The following is a 15337-nucleotide window of genomic DNA, read 5'->3' on the forward strand; positions in this document are numbered from 1 at the left end:
CCTCGCTATGAAGGCCAGCATCCCATTCGCCTTCCTGACCACCTGCTGCACCTGCAAGCTGGGTTTTTGCGACTCATGCACAAGGACCCCGAGGTCCCTCTGCACCGTCGCCTGCTGCAGTTTTTCTCCACGTAAGTAATAATCCTTCCTACCATTATTCCTACCAAAGTGGACCACCTCGCACTTTCTAACATTAAATTCCATTTGCCAGTTCCTGGCCCATTCGCCCAGCCTATCTAGATCCTTCTGCAGACTCTCCACACCCTCCGCACAATTTGCCTTTCCACCAATCTTGGTGTCATGTAATCCATGCTACATGTAATCCAGTGATGGGGATAAAGGGCTGGGATACCTTCTATTTGCTATCAGAGATTCAAACATGAATCCACTGACTTAGTCCTGTAATGACTCAGGAAACCTGACTGGAGAGGAACATAGTTTATTACAGAATGCAAACTACACCACTACCATGGTGTATGCAGTAGTCCCTGTGTGGGACGTAAAAGGTCACGTAATGAGTTGCAACTGGGTAGGCCACTGCATGTGACCAGGGGAATTTGTGCTTAATGAACCTCACAGGGAGATCGATCAGTAATTCATCATAGATCTCATAAGAGTTACACACACAACAGTTAAAAGTTTCTTCTCCCTCCCATGACATGGACACTTGTAGGGTCTGGTCTGGAGGGTGGTGAGGGGAGTGGGGGAGCGTGTAAGTGATAGGTCAAACCTCTTCCTCAAGGAGCAACTACAGGGACTTAGCCTCGGTGGAGACCTCTGACTGGGTGTCCACTGCCCAAGTCTGAGCTGGAAGCTTTATTGTCCAAATGACTGATTCCTGAGCATTAAGAGGGCAGAGTTTCCTCTCCAGTTTCATGTGAAGGAAGATGGCAGTGGTGCATCCATAAAAACAGTTGTTTCTGCAGCGGGTTCCCTGTGAAGTGATTTACACGCTTCTTCATTGTAATCTCTCTGGGTTTACCTTATAAGACACCTGTCCTGTTTTCTCAACAATAACTCATGGAATCCACGGAGACTGTCGCTGAAGTTCCACATGTGGATCATATTCCCTGATTTGAAGTCCCTATCCGCTCTGACCATCATGACTTCTTTTCGGAGCTTCCTGTTTTAACTCAACATTGCCAACCAAATTTGGGAACATCAGACTAAGCTTAATCTGAAGGTGCCAGGGCTATTCCCATCATCGTATGTGGCACAATCCTGTATTAAAAAGGAAATGTGCAAGCTTTGTTTCTAGAGAATCTGAGCGTTGTTTCTTCATGCCACCTTTGAAGGCCTGGGCTGCTCACTCAGTCAAGCCATTTGAGGACAGATAGTAGGGTGTCATGTGGATATGCCTTACTCTGTTTGTACTCATGAAGGTGTGAAACTCCCCACTGGTAAACGGGGTCCTGTTGTCTGTCACAAGAACCTTGGGTATACCATGCGTTTGAAAAGATTGACAGTTTCTCTACGGTATTGTAAGAGGTAGTAGAGGCCGTCTGGTGCACAGCAATCCATTTTGAATGGGTGTTGATGAGAATTAAAAACATGGAACTCAAATGGCCTGTGAAGTCTGCGCATACTCACACCCAGGGTCTCCCCAGCCATTCCAAAGGGTGCAGTGAGGCTGCTGGTGGGTCTTCTGCTTTTCTTGGCAGGTTTTGCACCATTTGACCAGGTTTTTGATATCATTGTTTATGCCAGGCCACCAGACATCACTCCATACGAGCATTTTCATCTTAGAAATTCCTGGGTGGCCGTGGTGCAATTCTTGAATTGTTGCTCGCTAGCCTGGATGCGGGCAACCACCCAGGCTCCCCACAAGATGATGCCATCTTCTGTACTCAACAACTGATATTTAGAGAGATCAGTGTTATGTATGGGTTTAATTAATAATTATTAAAAGACCACAAAGTGAGTCAATAAAACTCAAACCAGGAACAATGTATTAAACTTCTTAATGAGTGCGCAGGCAGTCTTAGACTGAGTTTTACCCACCACTTGCATTTTAGTGGCTGATCACAGCTTGAGTCCTCTTGTTTTTCTCTTCATGTCAGCCTCTCCCTCACTGATTATACTGGTGATCCTGTCTATTGCAGCCTGAGTCCCCTCACAACTGCTCTCCATGACGATTCTGGTGCTCTTGAGTTAGTCCCCTCATGACCACCGCTTTTGGTTTATTCCAGAAGGTGTTTGATAAGGTGCCTCACAAAAGGTTGCTGCAAAAGGTTAGGGTGCATGGATTTGGGGGTAGGGTGTTAGCGTGAATAGAGGATTGGTCGTCTAATAGGAAGCAGAGAGTTGGAATCAATGGGTGTTATTCTGGTTGGCATTGGTGACTAGTGGAGTACTGCAAGGATCAGTGTTGGGGCCTCAACTGTTTACCATTTACGTAGATAATCTGGAGGAGGGGGCTGAGTGTAGCGTAACGAAATTTGCTGATGACACGAAGATGAGTGGAGAAGCAAATTGTGTGGAAGGTGCGGAAGGTCTGCAGAGAGATCTGGATAGGCTGAGCGAGTGGGCGAGAACCTGGCAGATGGAGTATAATGTTAACAAGTGTGAGGTTATCCACTTTGGCAGGAATAATAGTAGGAGGGATTATTATTTAAAGGGTGAAAAGCTGCAGCGTACTACGGTGCAGAGGGACTTGGGGGTCCTTGTGCACAAATCGCAAAAACCCAGTCTGCAGGTGCAGCAGGTGATCAAGAAGGCAAATGGAATGTTGGCCTTTATAGCGAGGGGGATAGAATATAAAAGCAAGGCGGTCTTGCTGCAACTGTAAGGGCACTGGTGAGGCCGCAACTGGAGTACTGTGTGCAGTTTTGGTCGCCGCATTTGCGAAAGGATATATTGGCCTTGGAGGGACTGCAGAGAAGGTTACTAGGCTGATACTGGATGAGGGGGTTAGCCTATGAGGAGAGATTGAATAGACTGGGTCTGTACTCGTTGGAGTTTAGAAGGCTGAGGGGGGATCTGATAGAGACATGAAGTGATGAAGGGGATAGATAGGGCAGAGGTAGAGAGATTCTTCCCGCTCAAAGGATAGCGGAACTAGAGGGCACAGCCTCAAAATAAGAGGGGGGGGCAGTTTAGATTGGAGTTGAAGACGAACTTCTTCACTCAAAGGATGGTGAGTCTCTGGAATTCTCTGCCCATTGAAGTGGTGGAAGCCACCTCACTGAATATATTTAAGTCACGGGTAGATAGGTTTCTGATAGACAAGGGAATTAAGGTTATGGGGAGAAAGCGGGAAAGTGGAACTGATCCACTTCAGATCAGCCATGATCTTGTTGAATGGTGGGGCAGGCTCAAAGGGCTAGAAGGCCCACTCCTGCTCCTATTTCTTATGTTCTTATGGTTCATCTCCTGGCAAGCAGCTTTTAGGTGTCACCTGTAGCTCAAGTCCCCTCGCGACCACTTCCTTTGATGCTTAAGCCTTTTCACTGCATGCTACCAGTCTACCATGCTACTGTGATGATACTGTGCCTTTGAGAGATGTGTTTTGATCATGTTTCTTTGCAGGTTTTTTGGGCAGCTCCTGGCATTTTGTTTTGGTGCCAGTTTGCGTGAGGCTAATGGCCTCTGGTCATAGGGCACACTGAACATAAGAACATAACATAAGAAATAGGAGTAGGAGTGGGCCATCTAGCGCTTTGAGCCTGCCCCGCCATTCAATAAGATCATGGCTGATCTGAAGTGGATCAGTTCCACTTTCCTGCTCTCTCCCCATAACCCTTAATTCCCTTGTCTGTCAAAAACCTATCTACCCATGACTTAAATATATTTAGCAAGGTAGCCTCCACCACTTCAACGGGCAGAGAATTCCAGAAATTCACCACCCTTTGAGTGAAGAAATTCCTCCTCAACTCTGATCTAAACTGCCCCCCCCCCTTATTTTGAGGCTGTGCCCTCTAGTTCTGCTATCCTTTCTAAGCGGGAAGAATCTCTCTACCTCTACCCTATCCATCCTCTTCATTATCTTATACATCTCTATAAGATTCCCCCTCATCCTTCTAAACTCCAACGAGTACAGACCCAGTCTATTTAGTCTCTTCATAGTCCAACCCCTTCATCTCCGGTATCAGCCTAGTAAACCTCCTCTGCACTCCCTCCAAGGCCAGTATATCCTTCCTCAAGTGTGGTGACCAAAACTGCACACAGTACTCCAGCTGCGGCCTCACCAGTACCCTGTACAGTTGCAGCAAGATCTCCCTACTTTTATATTCTGGTGGACATCTTGTTTGCTTTTGGTCTGGGCTCATGCGGTGACCTGGGGTTTTGTGGTCCTTTTGGGGTTGCTGAGTGCAGAGTGGTTGATAGGTCAGGTGATGTCTGGGAGCAGTTTTTTCCATGGAGGGGCCCATGGTTTTAGCTTCATTTTTTAAATGCTGTTTGGACTTGAGACAGAATGCAGTGTCTCTTGTTTTCCCCGCTCTCTGGAGTTGCACATTCTGCTGTTGGTAAGTTGCTGTTCAAAGCTGGTGTAGGCAGGTAGTACCTCTCTTTCTATCTCTCTGTCTCTGTCTCTTTCCGGAGACTTTTTGGAAAGTTTGAGGACTGGGAGGCCTCAGAGATTTAATCCAACATTCAAAGAACCAATTCACAGCAGGTGTTTAAAAAGCTGCAAAATCCAGCATCACATGAACATACTTGCTTTTTGTGCCAAGTCTAGAAAGGGGCGTTGTTTGACTTAGAACATCATAGATAGCTGGCTGTTAAGATTTATATTGTATCATGTTTGATTCTTGTAATTGATAAAGAGTTATGCTAAATCTTTTATTAATTTTAATTGTGTTTGTAAATAAACTTTATATGATAAAGCTTCCTAGTGAGTCACTTGAATCATACCTGGAGTGAAACATGTTATGCTCACCCACACCAAATTCAAATATAAAAACTTATGGTCTGGGCAATCTTTATAAAATATGTTAGAGTTTCTGGTCTGGGTCTCAACACCATCTCCAGCTTCGCCATTTTTGAAGGGGCATCTTGAGGGGAATTGCTTGATAGAGCAGACGCAGCACAGCTTCGTTAAGGGGAAGTCGTGTCTGACAAATTTACTGGAGTTCTATGAGGATGTGTCTAGGGCAGTGGATAGAGGAGAGCCGGTGGATGTGGTCTTTCTGGATTTTCAGAAGGCGTTTGACAAGGTACCTCACAAGAGGTTATTGCAGAAGGTCAGAGGACATGGAGTTGGGGGTAGGGTGTTAGAGTGGATAGAGGACTGGTTGTCAAATAGGAGGCAGAGAGTGGGGGTCAATGGGTGCTATTCGGATTGGCGGTTGGTGACTAGTGGAGTGCCTCAGGGGTCGGTGCTGGGGCCTCAGCTATTTACCATTTATATAGATGATCTGGAGGAGGGAACCGAGTGTATGGTGTCGAAATTTGCTGATGACACCAAGATTGGTGGAACGGCATATCGTGCGGAGGGTGTGGAGAGTCTGCAGAAGGATCTAGATAGGCTGGGCGAATGGGCCAGGAACTGGCAAATGGAATTTAATGTTGGCAAGTGCGAGGTGGTCCACTTTGGTAGGAATAATGGTAGGAAGGATTATTACTTACGTGGAGAAAAACTGCAGCAGGCGACGGCGCAGAGGGACCTCGGGGTCCTTGTGCATGAGTCGCAAAAACCCAGCTTGTAGGTGCAGCAGGTGGTCAGGAAGGCGAATGGGATGCTGGCCTTCATAGCGAGGGGGATTGAATATAAAAGTAGGGAGGTCTTGCTGCGGCTATATAGGGCATTGGTGAGGCCGCAGCTGGAGTACTGTGTGCAGTTTTGGGCGCCGTACTTACGCAAGGATATTTTGGCCTTGGAGGGAGTGCAGAGGAGGTTTACTAGGCTGATGCCAGAGTTGAGGGGGTTGAGCCATGAGGAGAGGCTGAATAAACTAGGCTTGTACTCGTTAGAGTTTAGAAGAATGAGGGGAGATCTCATTGAGACGTATAAGATGATGAATGGGATGGATAGGATAGAGGTGGAGAGACTCTTCCCGCTCAGAAAGGACAGTAGGACTAGGGGGCACAGCCTCAGGATAAAGGGGGGGGGGGGCGGTTTAGAATGGAGTTGAGGAAGAACTTCTTCACTCAAAGGGTGGTGAATCTCTGGAATTCTCTGCCCGTTGAAGTGGTGGAGGCTACCTCGCTAAATATTTTTAAGACGCGGGTTGATGGGTTTTTGATAAGAGAGGGGATTAAGGGTTATGGGGAGAGGGCGGGAATGTGGAACTGAGCCATGACAGATCAGCCATGATCTTATTGAATGGCGGGGCAGGCTCGAAGGGCCAGATGGCCTACTCCTGCTCCTATTTCTTATGAAGTCTGAGCGACATCTGATTTTCTCCCGTTTTCCGAAAAATGATAGTACCATGCAGTCTGTCGTCTGTGACTAAGCCTCATCGCCAGTTGTTATCTATGGGCCTAATTAATAACTATTAAAAGACCTTGAGGTAGGTCACTATAATTTGAACAAGGGACAGTTTATTGTGTTAAAAAACCCACTAAGTCTAAGACTGACTCCCCCGAAGAGCTTGTTCCCCTGAGTCAGCTGACCCACTCTTAAAGGGACATAACACCTCAACTACATCCATAACAATAAGATTTCAAATACTTTGTAGGACACCTGTGTCCACCATTTAGGACAATGTGAGGTAATTTCAGCAAAGTACAGTTCTTTTGGGTCCGTGCTTGGATTTGCTTGGTGGATACTGGGAGAGTGTCCATGAAGTTCAGGGTCATGATGACTTCATCTGTCTGGGAGAAGATAGGCTGATGGGCAGTGGCAGGTGGCTCAAAGCAACTGTGTTGGCTATATGTCTCCCTGGACGATGTTCTAAGAGGCAACTAATATCAGTGCCCAGCTTGGATCCAGGCTGATGCAATGGTTCATGAACAGGGTTTGCTTAATGGCATTATTGATGACTCTTTTCATCACTTTGATGAAAAGTTGGTAATTAGCCCAGTAAAATTTATCTTTTTTTGCAGATGGGATCTACCTGGGTAATGGTCCACATATATAAACATAAAATTTGCGAGATGACCCCAAGGTCCATCCAGTTTGCCTACTACGATCCTGGTAGTCACATGATGTCATGGTAATGGAGTTGTTGATTAATTAATGCAATCAATTCCAATAAATGAGGCTGCAAAAGTCCCAGATATGAGACAAGAAAAACCCCAGTGGTGGAGAGCTTTAGGAACCATTGATTTAAAGTCACTTGTTCCTCCCAAACATGATACACTTACACTTACCATATGGCATAGAACAAAGAACAACCCAGCACGGGAAACAGGCCCTTCGGCCCAACGAGCCCGCGCCGCCGCATCGCCCTACACCTATTCTACCCTGCATGTCTACGAATGGGACCCTACTCAGTCAGATTCAGGGAAGAAATAGTGTCAATTTGGTGGAAACCGATTAGCCTAAGAGCACATCTTTGGGGTGTGGGAGGAAACCGGAGCGCCCGGAGGAAACCCACGCAACCACAGGGAGAATGCGCAAACTCCCACAGACACAGGCCCAAATCCATGTATCTGCACAGCTAGCAGTGCTAGTCACTGAGCTGTTGTGGAGCCCGTCTATCGGTCCAGGATCAAGCACACACACCGACATGAAGTACTAGGCCACTCCTGGACTTCCAAGAGCAGCCCACGCACGACCCGCCGTGTGCATGCCCCTCGCTTGACACGAGGTGGACCTCCACCTGTGGAATAAAGACAAAAAATATTAATCATACAGCCTGCCCTTCCGGTGTCTCCCGAGGTTTAACCCTATTTAATAGCCCCTACCATATCCCTCCATTCTCGTTTCACTCATGTGCCTATCTAACTGCATCTTAAACGAGTCCAACGTTCCTGCCTCCACCACCCTACTCGGTAGCGCATTCCAGACCCCCACAACTCTCTGCGTAAAGAACCTTCCTCTTACCTCCAAATTATACCTCCCCCCCCTCACCCTTAAGTGATGACCTCTCGTGTTCGTACCCAGTCTAGGGAGCAGTCTCTCACTATTAACTCTATCTATTCCCTTCAGTATCTTATATACCTCTATCATGTCCCCTCTCAATCTCCGTCTTTCCAAGGAGAATAGCCCCAGTCTCTTCAATCTCTCCTCGTAACCCAGTCCCCCCATGCCAGGCAACATCCTGGTAAACCTCCTCTGCACCCTTTCCAGAGACTCCACGTCCTTCCGGTAATAAGGTGACCAGAACTGGACGCAGTACTCCAAATGCGGTCTAACCAACGTTCTGTATAACTGAAGCATTAGACGGCAGCTTTTATACTCTAAGCCCCTTCCTATAAAGGCTAACATCCCATAAGCCTTCCTAACAACGTTCTCCACTTGTGACGCAACCTTCATGGATTTGTGAACCTGCACTCCCAGGTCCCTCTGTACGTCTATACTCCTAATCGGCCTACCTTTTATCACATAGCTCCTCTCTGCATTATTCCTTCCAAAATGCATCACCTCGCATTTGTCAGGATTAAATGCCATCTGCCACCTATCTGCCCACTGCACCAACCTATCTATATCCTGTTGTATCACCTGACAATCCAGTTCTGTACCCGCCAACCCTGCCATCTTGGTGTCATCAGCAAACTTGCTGATCACACCACCTACGCCCTCTTCTAAGTCATTTATGTAGACTACAAAGAGGAGAGGTCCCAGTACCGAGCCCTGCGGCACACCACTGGTCACTGGCCTCCAGCCCGACAAGGTACCCTCCACAACTACCCTCTGTCTCCTATTTCCCAACCAGTTCTCAATCCACCTAGCTACCTGGCCTCGTATCCCATGCGCCTTAACCTTTTCTACCAGCCTACCGTGAGGGACTTTGTCAAACGCCTTACTGAAATCCATATAGATGACATCAACGGCTCTCCCATCGTCAACCGTTTTTGTCACCTCCTCAAAGAATTCCACCAGATTCGTAAGGCAAGACCTCCCTCTAACAAAGCCATGTTGCGTATCCCTAATCAGATCGCAACGCTCCAAATGCTCATACATCCTACCCCTAAGTATTTTTTCCATTAACTTCCCTACCACCGACGTCAAACTCACCAGCCTATAATTCCCAGGGTTATCCCTACTACCTTTTTTGAACAACGGGACCACATTTGCTACCCTCCAGTCTTCTGGGACCTCACCTGTGTCCAAAGAAGAGACAAAGATGTGCGCCAGAGGCCCAGCAATTTCATCTTTCGCCTCCCTAAGCAGCCTGGGATAAATACCATCAGGCCCCGGAGCTTTATCCGTCCTTACGCTACCTAAAAGCCCTAGCACTTCCTCTCTCGTAATAACTATATCCTGCAACTGAACCTCCGCTCCCTCCAAGAGACCGCACGATTCCGAACCCTTCTCCTTCGTGAATACCGACGCAAAGTATTCATTCAGGAGCTCCCCCATTCCCTCCGACTCAATACACAACTCTCCACTCTTGTCCCTAAGAGGACCAATTTTCCCTCTAACTACTCTCTTGCCTCTAATATAGGAATAAAATGCCTTAGGATTATCCTTAATCCTACCAGCCAAAGCCATCTCATGCCCTCTCTTCGCCCTTCTAATTCCCCTTTTTAGCTCCCTCCTACTCTCTCTATATTCCTCCAGCGCACACTCCGTACCCATTTGTTTTGACCTAACATACGCCTCCCTCTTCTTCCTGACCAAGTCTTCAATATCCCCCGTAATCCACGGCTCTCTAATCCTACCTTTCCCATCCTTTCGCTTAACCGAAACAAACCTCCCCTGCAACCATTTCATTTTGTCCCTAAAAGCCTCCCACTTGCCAACCGTGGACTTGCCAGCTAACAGTCCCTCCCAGTCAGTTTGCTGCAGCTCCCTCCTAATCCTGCCATAGCTCGCCTTTCCCCAGTTCAGCACACTCCCGCTTGGACGGCACTCGTCCCTTTCCATTTTTATCCTAAAGTAGACGGGCTTGTGGTCACTGTTCGCCACATGTTCGCCTACCTCTACCTCACCCACCTGCCCTGGCTCGTTTCCCAACACTAAATCCAGTATAGCCCCTCCCCTAGTCGGGCAAGTTACATACTGTTCGAGCGACCCTTCCATAACACATTTCACAAACTCCTCTCCCTCCGTACCCCCAGCTCTAGGCCCCCTCCAATTCACTCCGGGAAAATTAAAATCACCCACTACAACCACTCTATTCTTCCTGCACCTGTCCAAAATGCCCCTGCAAATTCCCTCCTCCACTGACTTTGGGCTGTTGGGTGGCCTATAGTACACCCCTAGCAGTGTGATCTCTCCCTTTTTATTCCTCAACTCCACCCACAGCGACTCAATCCCTATCTCTTCCATATCGCCCTCCCTCTGCACTACTGTGATGTTTTCCTTGACTAACAGTGCCACCCCTCCACCTCTCTTCAACCCTCCTCTGTCACACCTAAAACACCTGTACCCAGGAACATTCAGCTGCCAGTCCTGCCCTTCCCGTAACCACGTCTCCGTTACAGCCACCACATCCAACTGCCTCACAAACATCAAGGCCCTAAGCTCATCCGTTTTCCCTGCCACACTCCTAGCATTGAAACAGACACAGTTCAACCCACAAGTGTCCCTCGGAACCACCTTCTCCCTTATAATTTTCCTTTCACCCGTCTCTCTCCCAGCCACCTCCCCACCCCCCCTCCCTATTAGTTTAAATCATTCCTGAACACCCCAGCTAACCTCCCTGCTAAGACACTAGTCCCCCTCCCGTTCAAATCCTCCCCACCCCTCCTGTACAATTGCCTTTCTCTCCTAAACACCTCCCAGTGATCCACATAAGTAAACCCCTCTACCCTACACCAGTCCCTCAACCATGCATTCAACTGCATGATCTCGTCATTCTTAGCCCTGCTCGTACTGGGCAGCAACCCAGACAGTGCCACCCTAGAGGTCCTGCTCTTTAGTTTGGCCCCCAACTCCCTAAATTGCCTACGGACCTCTCCCCTACTCCTCCTTCCTATATCCCCCTCCCCTACGTGTACTATGACCTCTGCCTGGGTCCCCTCCCCTTTCAAAATTCCCTCTACCCTTTCCATTATATCCTTTACCCCTGCTCCAGGGAGGCAGACCACCATCCTGGAGTCGCGCCCTTGCCCACAGAACCTCCTATCAATCCCTCGGACCCTCCCATCCCCTACCACTATCACCTTACCAGCCCCATTCCGTCCCTCTAAGTCAGTCTCCCCTTCCTTCCTATTTTTCTGTGCCCCTGCCGACGAACCTTGGGGGGCCTCCGGGGAGGCCGGGGGACCCTGACTACTCTTCTTCTTCCTCTTTCCCCTCCTAACAGTCGTCCATCCTCCCTTCTCTTCAGCCCTTGAGACCTCCTCCTGCTCATGTTTCCCAGCCATTATCTCCTCATTCTCCCTGACTAGAAACGCATCTTCCAGCCTCCCCTCGAGTTGCCTGACCCGGGCCCTCAATCACTGCAGTTCTAAACATTTACTGCAGATGTGTACCTTGGGGACACGTGACACCACCAGGAACTCCCACATGTGGCACCGGACGCAACTTACATTCCTCCCTATATTCCCTGCCATGTTCCAACCTCCTATAAGTGCTCAAGGCAGAAATCTGTCACTCACCTTCTCCAAGCCTGCACTCGCCAAAGCCCATGTTTCAAGTTACTGATGTACTGTATCACAAAATGTTACTTTCTGAAAAATCCACTGAATTTGCAACTGACTGAATCAATACTGTCTCTTTCCATTGTTTCCTTTGAGAGCCTGTACCTGCCTCACTGAAATAATGGATGTAAATTTAATGATTTTGACCCACTTGCTGTGGCACATATTGACAGAATGACGGAAGTCTGTATATTTGAGCAGCATTTGCTTCTGTGCATTTTAACCGAACCACTTGCATTGACATCCCAATTCGGGGTTTCTCATTCATTTGTTGTGAATGAACATAATGGCAACCATAACCAGATGTTTAAGTTTCAGTACTTAAAGGGGCCCAGCAAAGCACAAAATGGAACCATTTTACATCTGGTATGTATGGTACAAGTGGAGTTTCAATGAGTCAAGGCTGTCTCACAGTTTTTTGAGGCATCCCAGACATCATTGGCTATAAGAGCCTGCAGAGATGTTTTATTTTCAGAAGACAAGCAGAATTGGCCAAGGAAGCGAGCAGCAAATCTGGTTTGTCACTCATAGATAAAATGTCACAATCGGTTCAGTGACCTCATCAGGGCAGGAAAGGTGAGCGGCACACCACATTCAAGTGCAAATTCCTTCACTCTGAATTTCCCAGCCTTCTGCACAACATTCCTCAGCATATCTTGCAGGTGTGCCCATTCTTCTTTTTCATGACTCTGTGCACATTTGATCAGCCACCATTGACACTCGTTCTCAGCTCATTCCTGTCTCCCACTCTGACCCTCCACAAAGTTTGCCTTTTTGCCCACTCAACAAGTTCAATCTCTCACACTCATGATTCTTCTTTCTCTCCTTGCAGGGATGAAAGCTGAGAACCAACAGGTGCAGGCAAGAAACATCATCATTAAATCATCATTATCCTGTTCTCAGGAGATGATGGAGATAGGGGAAGACACTGCTGAAGCTGGTTCTTGGTAATGAGGTGAAGCAGGTGGATCATGTGTCAACAGGGGAACATTTAGGGTGCAGTGATCATTATATTCCAACATTTGGGATGACTGTAGAAAAGGACAATGGGCAATTTGGAGTAAGAATAATTAACTGGGGGAGAATTGGCTTCAATGGAGCAAGAATGGAAGTGGATCAGATAGATCAGAACCAAAGATTGGCAGGAAAAATGACAGCTGAATAATGTTTTTTTTTAAAATGGTTCCTGAACAATTAAGGTATATTCACTCAAAATGGAAAAGTATAGCAAACAAATCAAGCTCCCCGCGTGAAGAAGGAGACAGAAATTAAGATTTTAAAATATTAGGAAAATGTCGTGTAGAAAATTCAATTGGGAACTAAGCTGAATACAGAAGGATCAGACGAGAGGTAAAAAAGCAAAGAAGAGATGTGAAAAAAGATTATGAAAAATAATGTTATGAAAATGTGAGAATTCAACATAAAAGTGAATCACAAAGTTATGGGTGCATTACTTGTAAAATGATGATAAAAGGAATAGCTTTCAGAGTGTTCTTTGACCATGAGAGCACACTCCAGAATCAAGTTCTCCATAGAAGATTTATTTTGTTAAGCAAGGAGAGACTAAAAAGGGGTTTACACATGGAGATGGGGGCATGGCTGTGGTGTTATAAGAATACATGTCTTTACCAAGGAAGCAGATGCTAAACAGAGTATGGTGACAGAAAGGAAACTTTATCACGAGAAAGGTTCAAAATAGATGAGGAAGTGATATTGGATATACTGTGGTCATTTAAAGTTGACGAGGCACCAGGACCAAATGAGATACATCCAAGGATTTTAAAGGAAGCGAGAGTGGAAATTGCAGGGTACTGATCAACTTACCTTACCAGCTTCAATGACTTATATATACCTCAGTCCTAGTGCTATATTAACTTTGAGCACAGACAGCCTATCTGATACCTACTCTTTGTCAATTTCAAACCCTTCAAGAATCTCAATTACCTCCTCTTTTCACCATGAACTGGACAGCATTTTCCTCTGTGGTTAACACAGATACAAAGTATTTAACACTGAAGTAATGTACCAGTATGCTTCAGGAAAGTCCTATCTCAAGTCCATGGTTTCATGGTGTTACTAGAACTTGTCAGTTGTGGATAAGTTTACTTACCTTGGTAGCATACTTTCTCAAACTTTCAACAGTGATGGTACGTGCAAGAATTGCCAAAGCAGGAAATAGCCTTCATCAGACTTTGAAAATCAGTCTGGGAATGATGACTGTGCCATCTAAACTGAAAGTCTATAGACTAATAACCTCTTCCCATTTTGCTCTACAAAACAAAGAACAACACAGCACAGAAAACAGGCCCTTCGGCCCAACGAGCCCGCACCGCCATTTTAACATTGAGTGCCCTCCTCTACCCATGACCTTTGTCTACACCTATTTGGGAAGATTGAGGGAAGACTAATTTACGGACAATTTGTTACACCAATCAGCCTAAGAGCACGTTGTTGGGATGTGGGAGGAAACCGGAGCACCCAGAGAAAACCCACACAATCACTGGAAGAATGTGCAAACTCGTGTGAGAATTTGGCAATTTACCAGTGTCATGCCAAAAAGCTCAACTCATTTCACTTGAGTTATTTTGAGAAGTTTCTGAAGATCAGATGGCAGGACAAAATGCCAAATACTGAGGTGCTCACCCAAGCTGATATACTAAGCACCCACACAATATTAAGACAGTCACAACTGAATTGACCTAGTCATGTAACCAAAGTCCCTGATGCTCGCTTACCAAAATAAATCTTCTATGGAGAGCTTGATTCTGGAGTGTGCTCTCGTGGTGGTAAAAGGACACTCTGAAACTTAAGAGTTTTGATGTTGATTCCTTGTCCTGGGAGAAGCTTGGCCAGGATTGTGGCATCTGGTGCAACCAAATAAAAAAATTGCAGCATCCTTCAAGAGCAAGTGCATATCAAAGGCAGAAACAGTGGATTTCCAGAGAGGAAATCCTGAGCAGTTCACTTAAAACTCACTCATCTGTAGTATCCTGAGCTACTTGCAGCAGAACTTGCCGTGTGCAGATTGGCTTTAGCAGTCACCTACGTTTCCACCAGAACTCTACCATACATCCCAGATGGTCATTTTCACCTTAAAGGAGGAGCACAAACAAAAGCCTTGTTTGTACTTTTGGCAGTCCTCTCTCAAAACCTAATCAAAACATTCCAATGTTCCTTTTCAATGTGTCTTTAATCAATAACTCCATCATGCCTTTTTAATTAATTGGTTTCTTTTTCACACCTTTTTACTTGTAAAAGGTTTTGGCAATACTAATTATACCATATATATGCTTTTTTTCATATGCTTTCTTGTTCTGTATTCACCTGTTGTATATTTTATATATTTTATTTAGCACAGAGGAACGCAGGGGATACCAGAATACCTCTTCAAACACATTCTATGCACATGTTTATAGCTCAGATTTCTCAGGTCTTTCTGGAAGCTTCTGTTTCATTTTGCTTGCAGAGGCCACTCCTAGGCTTAATCAAGTGCAGTGAACATAGATCAGTCAACACACTAATATTATCAAAAACAGATCAATTAAACACTAAACTTATTATTATTTTGCATTGTTCATTATGTCTCTTTTTATTTTCCCTGGTCTCCATTTTTAAAAAAATGAATGTATCAAACTAGAATGCAAATTATTTCCACAAACTATACACCATGACCTGGATAAAAAGCTTGACAGATGGTACA

Source organism: Carcharhinus amblyrhynchos, chromosome 10 (genome assembly GCF_965287045.1).
Source record: "Carcharhinus amblyrhynchos chromosome 10, sCarAmb.v2.hapA, whole genome shotgun sequence".
Taxonomy (NCBI): Eukaryota; Metazoa; Chordata; class Chondrichthyes; order Carcharhiniformes; family Carcharhinidae; genus Carcharhinus; species Carcharhinus amblyrhynchos.